The 18,862-nt window shown below is 42.7% G+C and overlaps 1 protein-coding gene and 1 non-coding gene across 2 annotated transcripts in view; both read left to right on the forward strand.

Annotated features, from left to right (window-relative positions):
- LOC137363436 (histone H2A-like) overlaps positions 1-18,862 on the forward strand; it is a 74,036-nt gene that overhangs the window by 36,665 nt on the left and 18,509 nt on the right. The gene's annotated exons all lie outside the window — the stretch shown is intronic.
- trnar-ucu (transfer RNA arginine (anticodon UCU)) lies at positions 14,380-14,470 on the forward strand. The gene is given in 2 exon segments: positions 14,380-14,416; positions 14,435-14,470. It is a non-coding gene; the product is annotated as a tRNA-Arg (tRNA).

An 18,862-nucleotide genomic window follows, 5' to 3' on the forward strand; every position in this document is an offset into this window, starting at 1 on the left:
ACAAGCAGATGGAAAGGTGAGTGGAGCATGATCTTGAACTCTTCATAACGGAGAACATTGTCATTGAAGTAGCTCTCAGTGCCATTCCAGACTTCCCTGTCATGGAGGAACTGGACAGTGAGCCCTCCATAGTCGAGCTCAACAAGGGCTCAAAACATGCGTGATGCAAACATTGTCACCTTGTACAAAATTAAGGGGGATCGCAGTGACTGCAGCAATTATCGGAGCCAGCTACTCAGTTCCACTCACCTGCTCGATCCCTTTCCTCCTGCAAGTTCCTTTGCTTCAGGTATCCATCCAATTTCCTTTTCAAATCATTGATTGTCTCTAGTTCCACCACACTCGTGGGTCAGGACATTACCACTCACAGCATAAAAAAATTCCACCTCACCCAAGGATAGGAAATATTTATATCTTCTATATTTAGCTTATTCTCTATCTCAACGAGAATAGAATGGCAGTCAACATGAAAGAGAACCCAAAAATCTTCGAGCAGTATATAAATAATAAGCAGGTAGTAAGCGGTGAAGTGGGCCCCATTAGGGACAAAGAGGGTAATATATACTTAAAGCTGCAGGGCAATGTTAATCTAGTTAATAAGTACCTTGTATCAATGATCACCAAGGAAGTGGAATTTGACAAAATATCAGGAGAAGTGGAGAGTGTAGAGGCAATGGAGAGGGTACAAATTGAGAGAGGGAGGTACTGAAAAGGCTGGTTATGCTTCAGGAAGACAAATTACCTGGTCCAGATGACTTTCATCCCAGATTGCGAAAGGAAATGTGGATGCAGATAACAGAAAGGCTTGCTATAATCTTCCAATCTTCCCTGGATACGGGGGAGGTGTCAGAGGATTAAACAGTGGCAAATGTGACACCATTATTCAAGAAAGGGTGTAAGGACAGTCCGGCTAACTACAGGCCAGTTAGATTAACAGCAGTGGTGGGTAAGGTTTCAGAAAGAACAATCAGGGGAAAAATCAACAGTCACTTGTGGAGGTTTGAGTTAATTAAGGAGAGTGAGCATGGATTTATAAATGGGAGTTCATGCTTGACTAATCTAACTGCATTTTTTGATGAACTAACAGAGAAGGTTTATGAAGGGCATGCAGTGGATGTTGTTTCTATGGATTTTAAGAAACGACACATAAAAGGGTGATTAACAACATTGAGGTTCATGGAATAGGAGGGTCAGTGTCCAATTGGAAAGAAAATTGGCTTAAGGACAGAAAACAGCAAGTCGTAATAAATGATTCATTCTCAGACTGGAAGGTTGTCGACAGTGCTGTTCCCAAGGGTCACTGCTGGAACCACTGCTTTTTACTTGCGACAGATAAATGACTTGGATCTTGGAATATAGAGTAGAATCTCAAAATATGCCGATAACACCAAACTTGGAGAAGTGGCAAACAGTGAGGATGAAATGAACCACCTGCAACAAGACAGTGATAGGCTTGCAGAATGGGCAGACAGGTGCAGATGGATTTTAATAGTGACTAGTGTGAGGTGATGCATTTTAGCAGAAGGAATAGGGAGAGGCAATATATACTTAATGGCACAGTTCTAAAGAGTGTGCTGGAATAGAGGGACCTGTTCACTGAACAATGAACAACGTGAACAATTACTTTTTGTTGTGTGCTCTCAGATTTGTCACCTTCACTGTACTGGAGTGAGGTGACATCTACTGGCAGGAAGCAAGAACTGCAATCAAGCTGCAGAAATTCCATCGTCTGTCAGGGTGAAAGAAACATTGCAATGTGAGGAAATAGTCAATGGGTTTGATTGGGTTGATGGAGACATGATTCCACTTGTGGTGGAGTCCAAAGCAAAGGCCAGAAATATAAAATTGTCGTTATTAAAAGATATGAGGAATTCATGATAAATGTATTTAGGTAGTGAGTGGGTGGAATCTGGATAGAATAGAAAGTGAGATTGGGTGGACAGAAGCAGTGTGAAAGGATGGCTCAAACAAAAGGTAAACGCCCTGAAAGGTGAACTCTGTTTCTCTCTCCACAGATGCTGCCAGAGTTTCTGAACATTTCCAACACTTTCTGTTTTTATTTCAGAATTTGCAATATGTTGCTTTGCTCTGAAAAAAAAATGGATGGTCGGCTTTGGCTGCCAGTGAAATTCCACAGGAGCTAAAAGGAAGCTCTGATATCAGTGGCATGTTGATCTAGGGGTATGATCCTTGCTTATGGTGAGTGATTAATTAATGTGTGAGAGATCCTGGGTTCAAATCCTGGACAAGCCCTTCTTCTTTGGCATTTTTAGTTTAAGGTCATTGATTGGTTTCAGCCTTGCAGAAGGCGGAATTGATTTCCATATGGAGCCTGCTTGAGGACCAGAGAGCTGGATTCAAAGAGCTTGATTAACGAAATGTACAGATAGCCAAGTGGGAATATAAAGTTGTTGCAGTAATTGTGACCTGACTCCAAAAACAACAGGACTGGGTTCTGGACTGGAATGGAATGGAATTCTTCAGTGTTTCTGCTGTTTGGCTTGCATTGACTCATCGATTTTCTTGTTTTTCACTTTGTCGATGCCTTTGAATAATTGTGGATCCTTCTTCAGATTGTCTTCTTTCACCAGGTAGTTCTGACCTCTGATGATGATGATCGTAATGAGCTTCAACTCACTGATAGTTTTGGAACTGAACAGATTTCCTTTGCTTGAGTCTACAACATGGAACTCAGTCTGACATGTGGACCCATGGGAGGATTTGAATGCCACTCCTGCGTTGAAGAATACAGTTGCATTCATCCAATAAGAGACCGAGTAGAAGTGACAGTTCAGTCAGTCAAACATTAAACTTTTAATTTCAGGGTGGTGAGTTTGAGTGCCATTTTGTTTTTCCCTTTTTTAAGGCTTCATTAGCAGAGAGTACAAGGAGTGTTTGAAATGAAATTCAGCAAAAGTATGAGAAAGTCTCACTTTGATTCGGGACTCATCTCTCTGCAGCATCTCGCTGTGAAAGATTGAACTTCATCTCATTTCATTCCCAGCTCGGGGTCAGTGCGGCTCAGTGGGACTTCTGGCTGTCTCCTGCTTCACAATCCATCAGTGCTGAGAAAGCAATGGGGAATATTATTCATGGCTCTGTAACCTGAGGACACCGATTTAAGGTGAATGGCAAAAGAACCAAAGGCAACATGAGGAAAAACTTCTTTTGCACAGCGAGTGGTCAAGATCTGATATGCACTGCTTGAGAGTGTGATGGAGGCTGATTCAACCATAGCTTTCAAAATGGTATAAGATAATTATCTGAAGTGGAAAAATTGCATGTTTTCATGGAATACATGAGTCTGTGGCATGAGCTGAGTTGCTCGTGCATAGAAGCAGCACAAGCACAATGAGCTGAATGGCTTCCTTTTGTTCTTTAACTATTCTATGATCTATGATTCTTTTCAGAGTGAAATCAACACTCACATACAAGAAACTGACAGGTACACTGTAAACTTCGCATTACCAGACAAGAAATTGACAGATACAGTGTGAAACCCACAGTCACGGAGCAGCAGTTGGCAGGTAACGTGTAAAAATCTTTCTTTCATATCCCAACTGCAAGGTACAAAGGAAATTAGGTACAAACCCAGGCTCACACTTCAAAGACTGAGAGATACAAAGCAAAACACATATTCACTTACAAGTGCAGAGACGAAGACACACTCAGAGGAGGTGCAGATTAAAGACACATGCATGTAACAGAAACTGATAGGGATAGAATCAAACCCTTTCTCACTTCTCAGAAACTGATAGATATAGACAAAAGCTGATGCTCACATACAAGTTGTTGAAAGATATGTGGTGAAACTCACAGAGCAATAGCAGAAACAAACAAGTACTGAATAATACCCACAGTCACAGACCAAAAACTGAAATATACTGAGTTAAACACCACTTTCTCACACCAGAAACTCATGGCTACAAAGTGAAGCTGACTCTATCCTCCCAGGCACTGACAGGTGCAAAAGAAAAAACTCACGACGATTCCAGGTCATGAAATGTACGTAATAAAACCTTTCAGCTGAAAGAATAGCATTAATGACAGGTGTGATACCCAGAATGCTCAGCGGCCTAGAATCCGCCCTATCTGTGACAGGAGCGGCGCGCGCAGGCGCGGTAGAGAGCTTTGTCAGCAGCAAGAGCTGCGGGTTCGGTGTTGGAGCACGATATTCACAAAGTGCGAGAAGACTTTGTGGGCTCACACAGCTGGAGCAGGGCCTCAGGGCCACAATACAATGGAACAATCCCATCTGTATCCCTGTGGATGGCGGTGGTGAAGCTTTTCCCGGTGAGGCTTCCCGAAACGGCGTCGAAAAATGGATAAGAATTGGGGACTGGTTCGGGAGCGTTTTTTTATTCGTTCGTGGGATGTGGGCGTCGCTGGCTCGATCTCAGCTCGAGTAATGTGTCCAGTTCTGGGCACCAGGCTTTAGAAAGGACATCAAAGCTTCTGAGACAGTTCAGAGGAGATTTACTAGAATGATACCAGAGATGAGGGGTGTCAGTTCTCTGGACAGGCTGGTGAAGCTGGGATTGTTCTCCTCAGAGTAGAGAATGTTAAGGGAAGATTTAATAGAGGTGTTCAGAATCATGAAGGATTTTCATAGGGTAGAGAGGGAGAAACTGTTTCCACTGTCCTGGGGGTCAGTAACCAGAGGACACAGATTTAAAATAATTGGCCAAAAATGTCAAGGGGAGGTGAGGAGAGATCTTTTTACCCAGTAACTGATTCGGCTTTGGACTGAATTGTCTGACAGGGTGGTGGAAACAGATTCAATTATAACTTTGGACAAATATTTCAAAGTGAAATTCTCCAGGATTATGGGGAAATAGGCAGGGGGTTGGACTAATTGGATCTTTTTGTCAGAGAGTCAGCAGAGACACAATGGGGCCGAATGGCCTCCTTCTGTGCTGTATGATTCTATGAACATAAGAACGAGGAGCCGGAGTCGGCAAGTCAGCCACTCGAGCCTGCTCTGCCATTCAATACAATCATGGCTGATCTCATCACGGCAGTTCTTGTTTCTTGCCAGTAGATGTCACTTCACTCCAATGCAGTGAAGTTTACAAATCTGAGAGAGACACAACAGGAAATAATTGTTCACATTATAGTGAATGTGTGGGATTTAGAAATACTAGGAGTGGAGACGAGTTATTACTTGTCTGCTCGATCCCCATAGCCCTGTAAAATTATTTCCTTCAAGTGCCCATTCAAATTCCTTTTGTAATCCTCGATTGTCTCCATTTCCACCGCCCCCGTGGGCAGCGAGTTACAGATCATCACCAATCAGTGTAAGAAAGTTCTTGCGCACATTCCCCCTGTACCTCCAGTCCAAAACCTTCAATCTGTGTCCCCTAGTCCTTGTACCAATAGTTAACGGGAACAATGTTTCCTTGCCAACTTATTTAAAACTGTCATAGCCGAAAACACATCTATCAATTCTCCCCTCACTCTCCTTTGATGCAGGGAGAACAACCCTAGCTTTTCCAACCTAACCTTGTAACTAAAATCCTCCATCCCTGGATCCATTCTGGTGAATTTCATCTGCATCCTCTCAAGGACGCTCACATTCTTTCTTAAGTGTGGCAAGTAAAACTGGAAGCAGCACGCCAATTGGGGCCTAACCAGAGCTTTATAATCGTTCATCATAACTTCCCTGCTTTGTACTCAATGCCTCTTTTTTTCAAGCCCAAGATCCCATATGCTTTGCTAACCACTCTCGCAATATGTCTTGCCACCTTCAAAGATTGATGCACATGAACCCCAAGTCCCTCTATTCCAACAAACACTTTAGAACTGTGCCATTAAGTAAATATTGCCACTCCCTATTCCTTATGCCAAAATACATCACCTCACACTTGTCACTATTAAATTCCATCTGGCACCTGTCTGCCCATTCTGCTAGCCTATCATTGTCCTGTTGCAGGCAGTTCATATCATCCTCACTGTTTGCCACTCCTCCAAGTTTGTTGTCATCGGGATATTTTGAGATTCTACTCAATATTCCAAGATCCAAGTCATTTATCTTTAGCAAAAAAAGCAGTGGTTCCAGCACTGACCCTTGGGAAACACCACTGTCGACTATCCTCCAGTCTGACAAAGAATCATTTCATAAGACTCGCTGTTTTCTGTCCTTAAACCAATTTTCTATCCAATTGGACACTGACCCTCCTATACCACGAACCTCAATTTTGTAAACCCCACTTTTATGTGGCACCTTGTCAAACGCTTCCTTAAAATCCATATAAACAACATCCACTGCATTCCCTTCATCAACCTGCTCTGTTAGTTCATCAAAAACTGCAGTTAGATTAGTCAAGCATGAACTCCCATTTATAAATCCATGCTCACTCTCCTTAATTAACTCAAACCTCTCCAAGTGACTGTTGATTTTTTACCCTGATTATTCTTTCTAAAACCTTACCCACCGCTGCTGTTAATCTAACTAGCCTGTAGTTAGCCGGACTGTCCTTACACCCTTTCTTGAATAAGGGCGTCGCATTTGCCACTGTTTAATCCTCTGGCACCTCCCCCGTATCCAGGGAAGATTGGAAGATTATAGCAAGCCCTTCCGTTATCTGCATCCGCATTTCCTTTCGCAACCTGGGATGTGAGCCATCCGGACCAGGTGATTTATCTTCCCTAAGCACAGCCAGCCTTTTTACTACCTCCCTCTCTCAATTTGTACCCTCTCCATTGACTCTACTCTCTTCACTTCGACTGATATTTTGTCAAATTCCACTTCCTTAGTGATCACTGATACAAAGTACTCATTAAGTAGATTAACATTGCCCTGCACCTCGAAGCTTATATTATCCTTTTTGTCCCTCATAGGCCCGACTCAACCTCTTACTACCCACTTATCATTTACATGCTGCTCGAAGATTTTTGGGTTTCCTTTCATGTTGACTGTCAGTCTATTCTCATAGAAATAGAGAATAAGCAAATATAGAAGATATAAGTATTTCCCATCCTTGATGAGGTGGAATTTTTTATGCTGTGGGTAGTAATGTCTTGGCCCACGAGTGTGGTGGAAGCAGAGACAATCAATGATTTGAAAAGGAAATTAGATGGATACTTGAAGGAAAGAAACTTCCAGGAGGAAAGGGATCGAGCTGGTGAGTGGAACTGACTAGATTGCTCCGGGGAGAGCCAGCATGGACGTGATAGGCCAAACGACCACCTTCTGTGCTGTAAATGACTCTGTGTTGTTTCTCAAATTCAATCCACTGGTGCTTGGTAAATAATTTCAAAGTAAATTGTGCAACCGGAAAATCAGAACCAAGGCAAGGGACGCATAAGGAAGCAAAACTGCTGAAACCCGGGATTGAGCCAAAGACCTTTCGATCTTCAGTCTTACGCTCCCCCAACTGAGCTATTTCAGGCCTACATTAACAGTGGATTGGTGTCCTTGTTTTGGAAGAAAATACATACATTCAATTTTTCCAAAAAATTAAAGAACACAACATGTGAGTAATATTCCCCATTGCTTTCTCAGTACTGATGGATTGTGAAGCGGGAGACAGCCAGAAGTGCCACTGAGCCGCACAGACCCCGAGCTGAGAATGAAATGAGATCAAATTCAATCTTTCATAGTGAGATGCTGCTGAGAGGTAAGAGTCCTGAATCAAAGCGAGACTTGCTCATTTCAAACACTCCCTGTACCCTCTGCTCATGAAGCCTTACAAAAGGGAAAAACAGAATCGCACTCAAACTCACAACCCTGCCATTAAAAGTCTCATATTCGACTGACAGAACTGTCACTTCTACTCGGTCTCTTATTGGATGGATGCAACTCCAACGCAGGGATGGCATTCAAATCCTCCCATGGGTCCACATGTCAGACTGAGTTCCATGTTGTAGACTCAAGCAAAGGAAATCTGCTCACTTCCAAAACTATCAGCGAATTGAAGCTGATTACAATCAACATCATCAGAGGTCAGAACTACCTGGTGAAAGAAGACACCCTGAAGAAGGATCCACAATTATTCAAAGGCATCGACAAAGTGAAAAACAAGAAAATCGATGAGTCAATGCAAGCCAAACAACAGAAACACTGAAGAATTCCATTCCATTCCAGTCCAGAACCCAGTCCTGTTGTTTTTGGAGTCAGGTCACAATTACAGCAACAACTTTATATTCCCACTTGGCTATCTGTACATTTAGTTAATTGCAATTTTGTCGACAAGCTCTTTGAATCCAGTTGTCTGGTCCTCAAGCCAGCTCCGCATGGAAGTCAATTCCACCTTCTGCAAGGCTGAAACCAATAGATCACCTGAATCTAAAAATGCCAGCAGACCACGGCTTTTCCAGGACTTGAACCCAGGATCTCTTGCATGTTAATTCGCAATACTCACAAAGCAAGAATCATACCCCTAGACCAACGAACCACTGACAGGTCACGCGTTATTAGCTGCTGTGGAATTTCATTGGAACCCCCCAGCCAATCATCCATTTTTTTTTCAGATCAAAGCAACATCCTGCAAATGCTGAAATAAAAACAGAAAGTGCTGGAAATGTTCAGCAGCTCTGGCAGCATCTGTGCAGTGAGAAACACAGTTAACGTTTCAGGGCACTCACCTTTTGTTTCAGCCATCCTTTCAGACTGTTTCTGTCCATCCAATCTCACTTTCTATTCCATCCACATTCTGACCATTCACTCCGTTGCTACATTTTTCATGAATTCCTCATTTCTTTTATTAATGACAATTTTGTATTTCTGGCCTTTGCTTCAGACACCACCACAAGTGGAATCATGTCTCCATCTACCCAATCAAACCACTTCGCTGTGTCCTCACATTGCAATGTTCCTTTAACCCTGACAGACTGTGGCGTTTCTGCTGCTTGATTGTAGTTCTTGCTTCCCGCCAGTAGATGTCACCTCACTCCAATAAATGAAGTTTACAAATCTGAGAGAGACACAACAGGAAATAATTGTTCACATTATAGTGGATGTGTGGGATTTAGAAATACTAGGAGTGGAGACGAATTATTATTGCACTCTGCTATTACATCTTTTATAATGGACTCCAGCATTTTCCCCACGACTGATGTCAGGCTAACCGGTATATAATTCGCTGTTTTCTTTCTGCCTCTTTTTTAAAATAGTGGAGTTACATTAACTACCGTCCAATCCATTGGAACTGTTCCAGAGTCGATAGAATTTTGAAAAAAGACCAGAAATGCATCTGCTATTTCAAGGGCCACTTCCTTAAGTACTCTGGGATGTAGATTATCAGGCCCTGGGGATTTATCGGCCTTCAATCCCATCAATTTCCCAAACATTCCCTACTAATACTGATTTCATACAGTTCCTCCTTCTCACTAGACCCTATGTTTGCCAACATTTCTGGGAGATAATTTGTATTCTCCTTTGTGAAGACAGATCCAAAGTATGTATTTAATTGGTCTGCCATTTCTTTGTTCCCCATTATAAATTCCCCCGTTTCTGACTGGAAGGGGCCCACATTTGTCTTCACTAATCTTTTTCTCAACACATATCTATAGAAGCTTTTACAGTCAGTTTTTATGTTCTCTGCTAGCTTACTCTCATACTCTATTTCCCCCTTCTTAATCAATCCTTTTGTCCTCCTCTGCTAAATTCCAAACTGCTCACAATCTTCAGGTTTGCTGCTTGTTCTGGCCATTTTATATTTCTCCTCCTTGGATCTAATACTTTCCTTAATTTCTTTTGTAAGCCACAGTTGAGCCACCCTTCCTGTTTTACTTTTGCACAGACAGGAATGAACAATTGTTGTAATTCATCCATGCGCTCTTTAAATGCTAGCCATTGCCTATCCACTGTCAACCCTTGAAGTAACGTTCCCCAATCTATCATAGCCAACTCCCGCCTCATACCTTCATAGTTTTCTTTGTTTAGATTCAGGACCCGAGTCTCGGAATCAACTCTCTCACTCTCCATCTTAATGAAGAATGTTATCATATTATGGGCGCACTTCCCCAAGGGACCCCACACAACAAGATTGTTAACTAATCCTTTCTCATTACACAATACCCAGTCCAGGATGGCCTGTTCTCTAGAGGTGTTAGACACCTCTATCAATTCTCCACTCAATCTCCTTTGAGAAAGGCAGAATAATCCTAGCTTTTCCAACCTAACCTTGTAACTAAAATCCCCCATCCCTGGATCCATTCTGGTAAATCGCCTTTGCGTCCTCTCAAGGACCCTCACATTCTTTCTAAAGTCTGCTGAGCAGAACTGGAAGCAACATTCCAATTGGGGCCTAACCAGAGCTTTATAATGGTTCAGCATAACTTCCCTGCTTTTGTACTCAATGCCTCTACTTATAAAGCCCAAGATCCCATATGCTTTGCGAACCACTCTCGCAATATGACTTGCCTCCTTCAAAGATTGATGCACATGAACCCCAAGTCCCTCTATTCCAGCACACTCTTTAGAACTGTGCCATTAAGTATATATTGCCTCTCCCTATTCCTTATGCCAAAATACATCACCTCACACTTGTCACTATTAAATTCCATCTGCCACCTGTCTGCCCATTCTGCTAGCCTATCACTGTCCTGTTGCGGGCAGTTCATATCATGTTCGCTGTTTGCCGCTCCTCCAGGTTTGGTGTCATCGGCATATTTTGAGATTCTACTCTGTATTCCAAGATCCAAGTCACTTACCTTGAGCAAAAAAAGCAGTGGTTCTAGCACTGACCCTTGGGGAACACCACTGTCGACTATCCTCCAGTCTGACAAAGAACCATTTAATAAGTCTCGCTGTTTTCTGTCCTTAAACCAATTTTCTATCCAATTGGACACTGACCCTCCTATACCACGAACCTCAATTTTGTTAACCGCCCTTTTATGTGGTACCTTGTCAAACGCTTCCTTAAAATCAATATAAACAACATCCACTGCATTCCCTTCATCAACCTGCTCTGTTAGTTCATCAAAAAATGCAGTTAGATTAGTCAAGCATGAACTCCCATTTATAAATACATGCTCACTCTCCTTAATTAACTCGAACCTCTCCAAGTGACTGTTGATTTTTTACCCTGATTATTCTTTCTAAAACCTTACCCACCGCTGCTGTTAATCTAACTAGCCTGTAGTTACCCGGACTGTCCTTACACCCTTTCTTGAATAAGGGTGTCGCATTTGCCAATGTTTAATCCTCTGGCACCTCCCCCGTATCCAGGGAAGATTGGAAGATTATAGCAAGCCCTTCCGTTATCTGCATCTGCATTTCCTTTCGCAACCTGGGATGTCAGCCATCCGGACCAGGTGATTTATATTCCCTAAGCACAGCCAGCCTTTTTACTGCCTCCCTCTCTCAATTTGTACCCTCTCCATTGACTCTACTCTCCTCACTTCGACTGATATTTTGTCAAATTCCACTTCCTTAGTGATCGCTGATACAAAGTACTCATTAAGAAGATTAACATTGCCCTGCACCTCTAAGCTTATATTATCCTTTTTGTCCCTCATAGGCCCGACTCAACCTCTTACTACCCACTTATCATTTACATGCTGCTCGAAGATTTTTGGGTTTCCTTTCATGTTGACTGTCAGTCTATTCTCATAGAAATAGAGAACAAGCAAATATAGAAGATATAAGTATTTCCCATCCTTGATGAGGTGGAATTTTTTATGCTGTGGGTCTTGGCCCACGAGTGTGGTGGAAGCAGAGACAATCAATGATTTGAAAAGGAAATTATATGGATACTTGAAGGAAAGAAACTTCCAGGAGGAAAGAGATCGAGCTGGTGAGTGGAACTGACTAGATTGCTCCGGGGAGAGCCAGCATGGTCGTGATAGGCCAAACGACCACCTTCTATGTTGTAAATGACTCTGTGTTGTTTCTCAAATTCAATCCACTGGTGCTTGGTAAATAATTTCAAAGTAAATTGTGCAACCGGAAAATCAGAACCAAGGCAAGGGACGCATAAGGAAGCAAAATTGCTGAAACCCGGGATTGAGCCAACGACCATCAGATCTTCAGTCTAACACTCTCCCAACTGAGCTATTTCAGCTCTACATTAACAGTAGCTTGGTGTCCTTGTTTTGGAAGAAAATACATACATTCAAGTTTTCCAAAAAATTAAAGAACACAACATGTGAGTAATATTCCCCATTGCTTTCTCAGTACTGATGGATTGTGAAGCGGGAGACAGCCAGAAGTGCCACTGAGCCGCACAGACCCCGAGCTGAGAATGAAATGAGATCAAATTCAATCTTTCATAGTGAGATGCTGCTGAGAGGGAAGAGTCCTGAATCAAAGCGAGACTTGCTCATTTCAAACACTCCCTGTACTCTCTGCTCATGAAGCCTTAAAAAAGGGAAAAGCAGAATGGCACTCAAACTCACAACCCTGCCATTAAACGTCTCATATTCGACTGACAGAACGGTCACTTCTACTCGGTCTCTTATTGGATGGATGCAACTCCAACGCAGGGGTGGCATTCAAATCCTCCCATGGGTCCACATGTCAGACTGAGTTCCATGTTGTAGACTCAAGCAAAGGAAATCTGCCCACTTCCAAAACTATCAGCGAATTGAAGCTGATTACAATCAACATCATCAGAGGTCAGAACGACCTGGTGAAAGAAGACACCCTGAAGAAGGATCCACAATTATTCAAAGGCATCGACAAAGTGAAAAACAAGAAAATCGATGAGTCAATGCAAGCCAAACAACAGAAACACTGAAGAATTCCATTCCATTCCAGTCCAGTTGTTTTTGGAGTCAGGTCACAATTACAGCAATAACGGGTCCTTCTCAGGATGGCAGGCTGTTACTATTGGGGTACTGCAAGGATCAGTGTTGGAGCCACAGCTGTTAACAACCTATATAAATGATTTGGATGTGGGAATTAAATGTAATATTTCCAAGTTTGCAGATGACACAAAGCTCGGTGAAGTGTGAGTTGTGAGGAGGATGCAGAGAGGCTTCCAGGGGACCTGGAGAGGCTAAGTGAATGGGCAAGAACATGGAATATAATGTGAATAAGTGTGAAGTTATTCACTTTGGTAGAATAAACAGAAAGACAGAGTTTTTCTGAAATGGTGAGAGGTTGGGAAGTGTCGATGTCCAAAGGGAACTGGGTGTCCTTGTTCCTGATACACCAAAAGCTCTTGTGCAGGTGCAGCAATCAATTAGGAAGGCAAATGGTATGTTGTACCCACACGAGGGGTCATGAGTACAGGAGTAAAGATGTCTTGCTGCAATTGTCTAGAGCCTTGGTGAATCCGCACTGGAGTATTGTGTACAGTTTAGTCTCATCTTATGAAGGATACACTTGCCATAGAGGGGGCGAAACAGAGGGTCAACAGACTAATCTTTTTTTTGCATTTATTTCATTTCGTCTCAGTTTGTTCAGTTTGCTTACCTACTGTTTTTTTTCAGGTTTGTACTTCCTGCTGTTCAATATTCAGTCCATTAACACCTAATCTGTACTAATGCTTTGTCTTTCAACACACCATTAACATATTGTTTGCCTTTGCTGCATGACCTTTTGGTCAGCTATGTGGCCTTGTCCAATCTACACCTTCTCCTTTGTTATCTCCTGCCCCACCCCCACCCCACTTGCTTATAACCTGTGACTTTTCTAATATATGTCAGTTCCGAAGATGGGTCACTGACCTGAAACGTTAACTTTGCTTCTCTTTTCACAGATGCTGCCAGACCTGCTGAGTGGTTCCAGCATTTCTTGTTTTGATGTCACCAGACTAATCCCTGGGATGGTGGGATTGTCTTATGAGGAAACTGGGCCTGTATTCCTTAAAGTTTCGAAGAATGAGAGGTGATCTGATTGAAACTGACAAAATTCTTACAGGGCGTGACAGTGTGGATGTAGATAGGATGTTTGCCCTGGTTGGTGAGTCTAAAACCAAAGGACATCGTCTCAGAATAAGGAGTAGGCCATTTAAAACTGAGATGGGTGGCATTTCTTCACTCAGACGGTGGTGAATCATTGGAATACTGTGCCCCAGAGGGCTGTGGCAGCTCAATCATTGAGCATGTTCAAGACAGAAATTGATAGAAATCTTGATACTCATGACATCAAGGGATATGGGGATAGCATGGGAAAGGGGCTTTGAGGTAGGTGATCAGCCATGATCGAATTGAATGACAGAGCAGGTTCGACGGGCTGAATAGCTTACTCCTATGTTCCTCTGTTCCTAAGAGAGTTGGCGCCAGCGCGCAGCCCTGCTTTACCCCACTGCTGATCTTGAAAGCGTCTGATGTTGCTCCATTGTAACTGATGGAACTGTGCATGTTCTCGTGGAAAGAAGAGATGATGCCCAAGAGGTCAGGAGGGCAGCCGATGTTCCATTGCAGTTTGAAGAGGCCGTCTCTGCTGACAAGATCAAAGGCCTTCGTGATGTCGATACAAATGTGTGAGGCTTTGTGGCGCAATGGATAGAGTGTTGGACTTCTAAATAATGATTAAGACGATATTCAAAGGTTGTGGGTTCAAGTCCCACCAGAGTCAGATTTTTGGACCAGAAACAGAGGAGCACAACGGAACAACAAATGAAGAAATGTGCCAAAAGCACAGACTCGGAGACAGAGCGAGAGAGAGAGGAGCAGAGCAGGGGAAAAAAATCGAGGACGGACGTCACAATGGAGAGTGAGAGCAGGGAAACAGAGAGCCGCTGGGGTGAGGATACAGGATTTGGTTCTTTCTTCGGTGCAGTGGATGGAGCTGTTTGGTGAGGATCTGGTAAGCTGTGACATCACAGGCAAGCAGGTAGTTGATTGGTTTGGAAGAACCGACCTGCTTGATGTGCATCTGGTAAGTGATTAAGATCCATTTTAGTCCTAACATTTAAAATAGTAAACAAACTAGTGGTAAGTTTATTAAAATATGCAATAAAATGAATAATTGAATAAAATATTTAAGTAGTTAATTGAAATACGTTAAGGATGACAGGACAGGTGATGTGTCACAGCTGCAGCATGTGGGAGTTCCTGGATGCCAGTGTGATCCAGGGCAAACACGTCTGCAGTAAGTGTTTGCGGCTCAAAGAGGGAGAAAAAAGGAATGTAGTGGTAGTAGGGGACAGTATAGTAAGGTGGATTGACTCTGTTCTCTGCAGCAAAAGCAAGAGTCCAGATGGCTGTGTTGCCTGCCGGTGCCAGGATTCAGGACATCTGCTCAGGGCTGGAGCGAAACATACAATGGGAGGGGGAGGATCCAGTCGTCGTGGTCCATGTCGGTACCAAAGACATAGGCAGGACAAGGATAGAGGTTCTGCAAAGTCAGTCTGAGGAACTAGGCACCAAATTAAGAAGCAGAACCTCAAAGTTAATCATCTCTGGATTATTACCTGAGCCATGTGCAAATTGGCATAGGACAAATAAGATTAGAGAAAGTAATGTGCGGCTGAAAGACTGGTGTGGTAGTAGTGGGTTCTGGTTCGTGGGGCATTGGCACCAGTACTGGGGAAAGAGCTGGCTGTACCGTTGGGACGGTCTACACCTGAACCGTGCTGGTGCCGGTGTTCTAGCGAGCCACATAACGAGGGACGTAAAGGCGGTTTTAAACTGAATAGTGGGGGCAAGGGATCAAATTTGGGAAGATATGGTGAATCAAGGAGGAGAGACAGGGCGAGAGAGAAAGGTATAAATATGGGAAATGATAAACAGACTGTGACAGGAAGGGGCAGAATGTACAAATCTAAGAGTAAATCGACAGATAAGGCTAGAGGTGACAAAAATAATAAAAGGACAAAACTAAATGCTCTGTATCTGAATGCATGGAGCATTTGAAACAAAACAGATGAACTGGGAGCACAAATAGAATAAATAAGTACGATCTGATAGTCATTACAGAGACATGGCTGCAGGGCGACATAGATTGGGATGAGAATATTGGAGGTGACATGGCATTTTGGAAGGACAGGAAGCTAGGAAAAGGTGGCGGGGTAGCTCTGTTAATTAATGATGGTATTAGCGTAATCGAGAGGGATTCTGGAGATCAGGATGCAGAATCAGTTTGAGTACAAATGAGAAATCATAAAGGCAAGAAGTCACTTGTGGGGGTGGTGTACAGGCCACCTAACATTAACCACACTGTCGGATGGGATATAAAGGAAGAAATAATGGCAGCTTGTCAGAAAGGTACTGTGATAATTATGGGGGATTTTAATCCACATATAGAGTGGAAAATTCAGATGGGCAGAGGTAGCCTAGATGAGGAATACATAGAATGTTTTGGGGATAATTTCTTGGAACAATACATTCTGGAGCCAACCAGAGAGCAGGCTACACTAGACCTGGCATTGTGCAACGAGATAGGATTAATTAATGACCTCATAGTTAAGGTGCCCCTAGGTAGTCGCGATTATAATATGATTGAATTTTACATTCAGTTTGAGGGAGAGGAGAGTGGGTCCCAGACTAGTATTTTAAATTTAAATAAGGGCAATTATAAGGTCATGAAAGCAGAGCTAGCTAAAGTGAACTGGTAAATTAGGTTAAGGGATAAGTCAATAGAGATGCAGTGGCAGACATTTAAGGGGATATTTCAGAATACACAGAATAGATACATTTCAACGAGAAATAAAAGTTCCAAAGGTGGGACTCACCATCCATGGTTCACGAAAACAGTTAAAGATACTATCAAACTTAAAGAAAAAGCCTATAATTGTGCAAAGGTGGGAGGCAGGTCAGAAGATTGGACAGAATATAAAAAAAACAGCAAAGAATGACTCAAAGATTGATAAGGAAGGTAACATTAGAGTATGAGAGAAAGCTCGCAAGAAATTTCAAGACAACTAGTAAGAGTTTCGATAGATATTTTAAAAAGAAAAGAGTTAACAAAGCGACTGTTGGTCCAATAGAAAGTGTGTCTGGGGAATTAATAATGGATAATTAAGAGATGGCAGATGAATTGAACAGATACTTTGCATCGGTCTTCACTATTGAGTATACAAATAACATCCCAGTATTAGCCGTATATCAGGAAATGGAAGGGATGGAGGAACTCAAGAAAATTATAATCACCAGGGAAGTGGTACTAAACAAATTGTTGGAGCTGCGGGTTGACAAGTCGCCAGGTCCTGAATTGGCTAGTGAGATAGTTGATGCGCTGGTTTTAATATTCCAAAATTCCCTAGATTCGAGAAGGTTCCGTTAGATTGGAAAAGAGTGAATGTAACTCATTTATTCAAAAAGGGAGGGAGACAGAAAGCAGGAAACGACAGGCCAGTTAGCTTAACATTTGTCTGAGGGAAAATGTTTGGAGCTATTACAGAGGATGTTATAGCAGGGCATTTAGAAAAAATTAAGGTAATCAGGCAGAGTCGACATGTTTTTTTGTAAGGGAAATCATGTTTAACCAATTTATTGGAGTTCTTTGAGGGAGTTACATGTGCTGTGGATAAAGGGGAACCAGTGGATGTATTGTATTTTGATTTCCAGAAGGATAAGGTGCCATATCAAAGGTTATTGCAGAAAATAAAAGCTCATGGTGTCGGGGGTAACATATTGGCATGGATAGAAGATTGGCTAGCTGACAGGAAACAGAGAGTCAGCATAAATGGGTCATTTTCTGGTTGGCAAGAAGTAACGAGTGGTGTGCCACAGGGATCTGTGCTGGGGCCTCAACTTTTTACAATTTATATAAATGACTTAGATGAAGGGACCGAAGGTATTGTTGCTAAATTTGCTGATCACAAAGATAGGTAGGAAAGTAGGTTGTGAAGAGGACATAAGGGGGCTACAAAGGGATATAGATAGGTTAAGTGATTGGACAAAGACCTGGCAAATGGAGTATAATGTGGGAAAGTCGGAAATTGTCCACTATGGCAGGAAGAATAAAAAAGCATATTATCTAAATGGTGAGAGATTGCAGAGCTCTGAGATGCAGAGGGATCTGGGTGTCCGAGGGCATGAATTGCAAAAGGTTAGTATGCAGGTCCAGCACTTAATTAGGAAAGCTAATCGAATGTTATCATTTATCACCATGGGAATTGAATACAATAGTAGGGAGGTTATGCTTCACCTATCCAGGACATTGGTGAGACCTCTTCTGCAGTACTGAGTACTGTACTGGTCTCCTTATTTGCGGAAGGATGTAAATGCATTGGAGGTAGTACAGAGAAAGTTTACGAGACTAATACATGGAATGGGTGGGCTGTCTTACGAGGAAAGATTGGACAAGCTAGGCTTGTCTCCGCCAGAGTTTAGAAGAGAAAGAAGCGAAATGATTTGTTATTTAATTTATTAATTAACAAATTAGCTATCCTCCAGTCTTCCGGTACCTCACCCGTGGCTAACGATGATACAAAAATCTCTGCCAGCGCCCCAGCAATCTCCTCCCTTGCTTCCCATAGCATCCTAGGATACATCTGATCAGGCCCTGGGGATTTATCCACCTTAATGCGCTTCAAAACCTCCAACACCTCCTCCTTTGTAATGTTGATATGCTGCAGGATATCGCTGTTCCCTCCCTTGAACTCATTAGCTTCCATGACCTTCTCCACGGTAAATACAGACGAGAAATATTCATTTAAGACCTCGCCCATTTCGCGTGGCTTCACACATAGATTGCCACACTGATCCTTAAGGGGACCTACACTCTCCCTAGCTACCCTTTTACTCTTAATACACTTATAGAATCTTTTAGGATTCTCCTTTATCTTATCTGCCAGGGAAATCTCATGGCCCCTTTTCGCCCTCCTAATTTCCTTCTTAAGTATACTCCTGTATCCCCTATACTTCTCGAGGGACTCGCTCAATCCCAGCTGCCTATACCTGACGTATGCCTCCTTCTTTGTCCTGACCAGACCCTCAATATCCCTCGTCAACCAAGGTTCCCTAAACTTGCCAGTCTTGCCCTTCCATCTAACAGGAACATGCTGGCCCTGAACTCTTCCTA

The sequence above is a fragment of the Heterodontus francisci genome, unplaced genomic scaffold (genome assembly GCF_036365525.1).
Source record: "Heterodontus francisci isolate sHetFra1 unplaced genomic scaffold, sHetFra1.hap1 HAP1_SCAFFOLD_61, whole genome shotgun sequence".
Classification (NCBI taxonomy): domain Eukaryota; kingdom Metazoa; phylum Chordata; class Chondrichthyes; order Heterodontiformes; family Heterodontidae; genus Heterodontus; species Heterodontus francisci.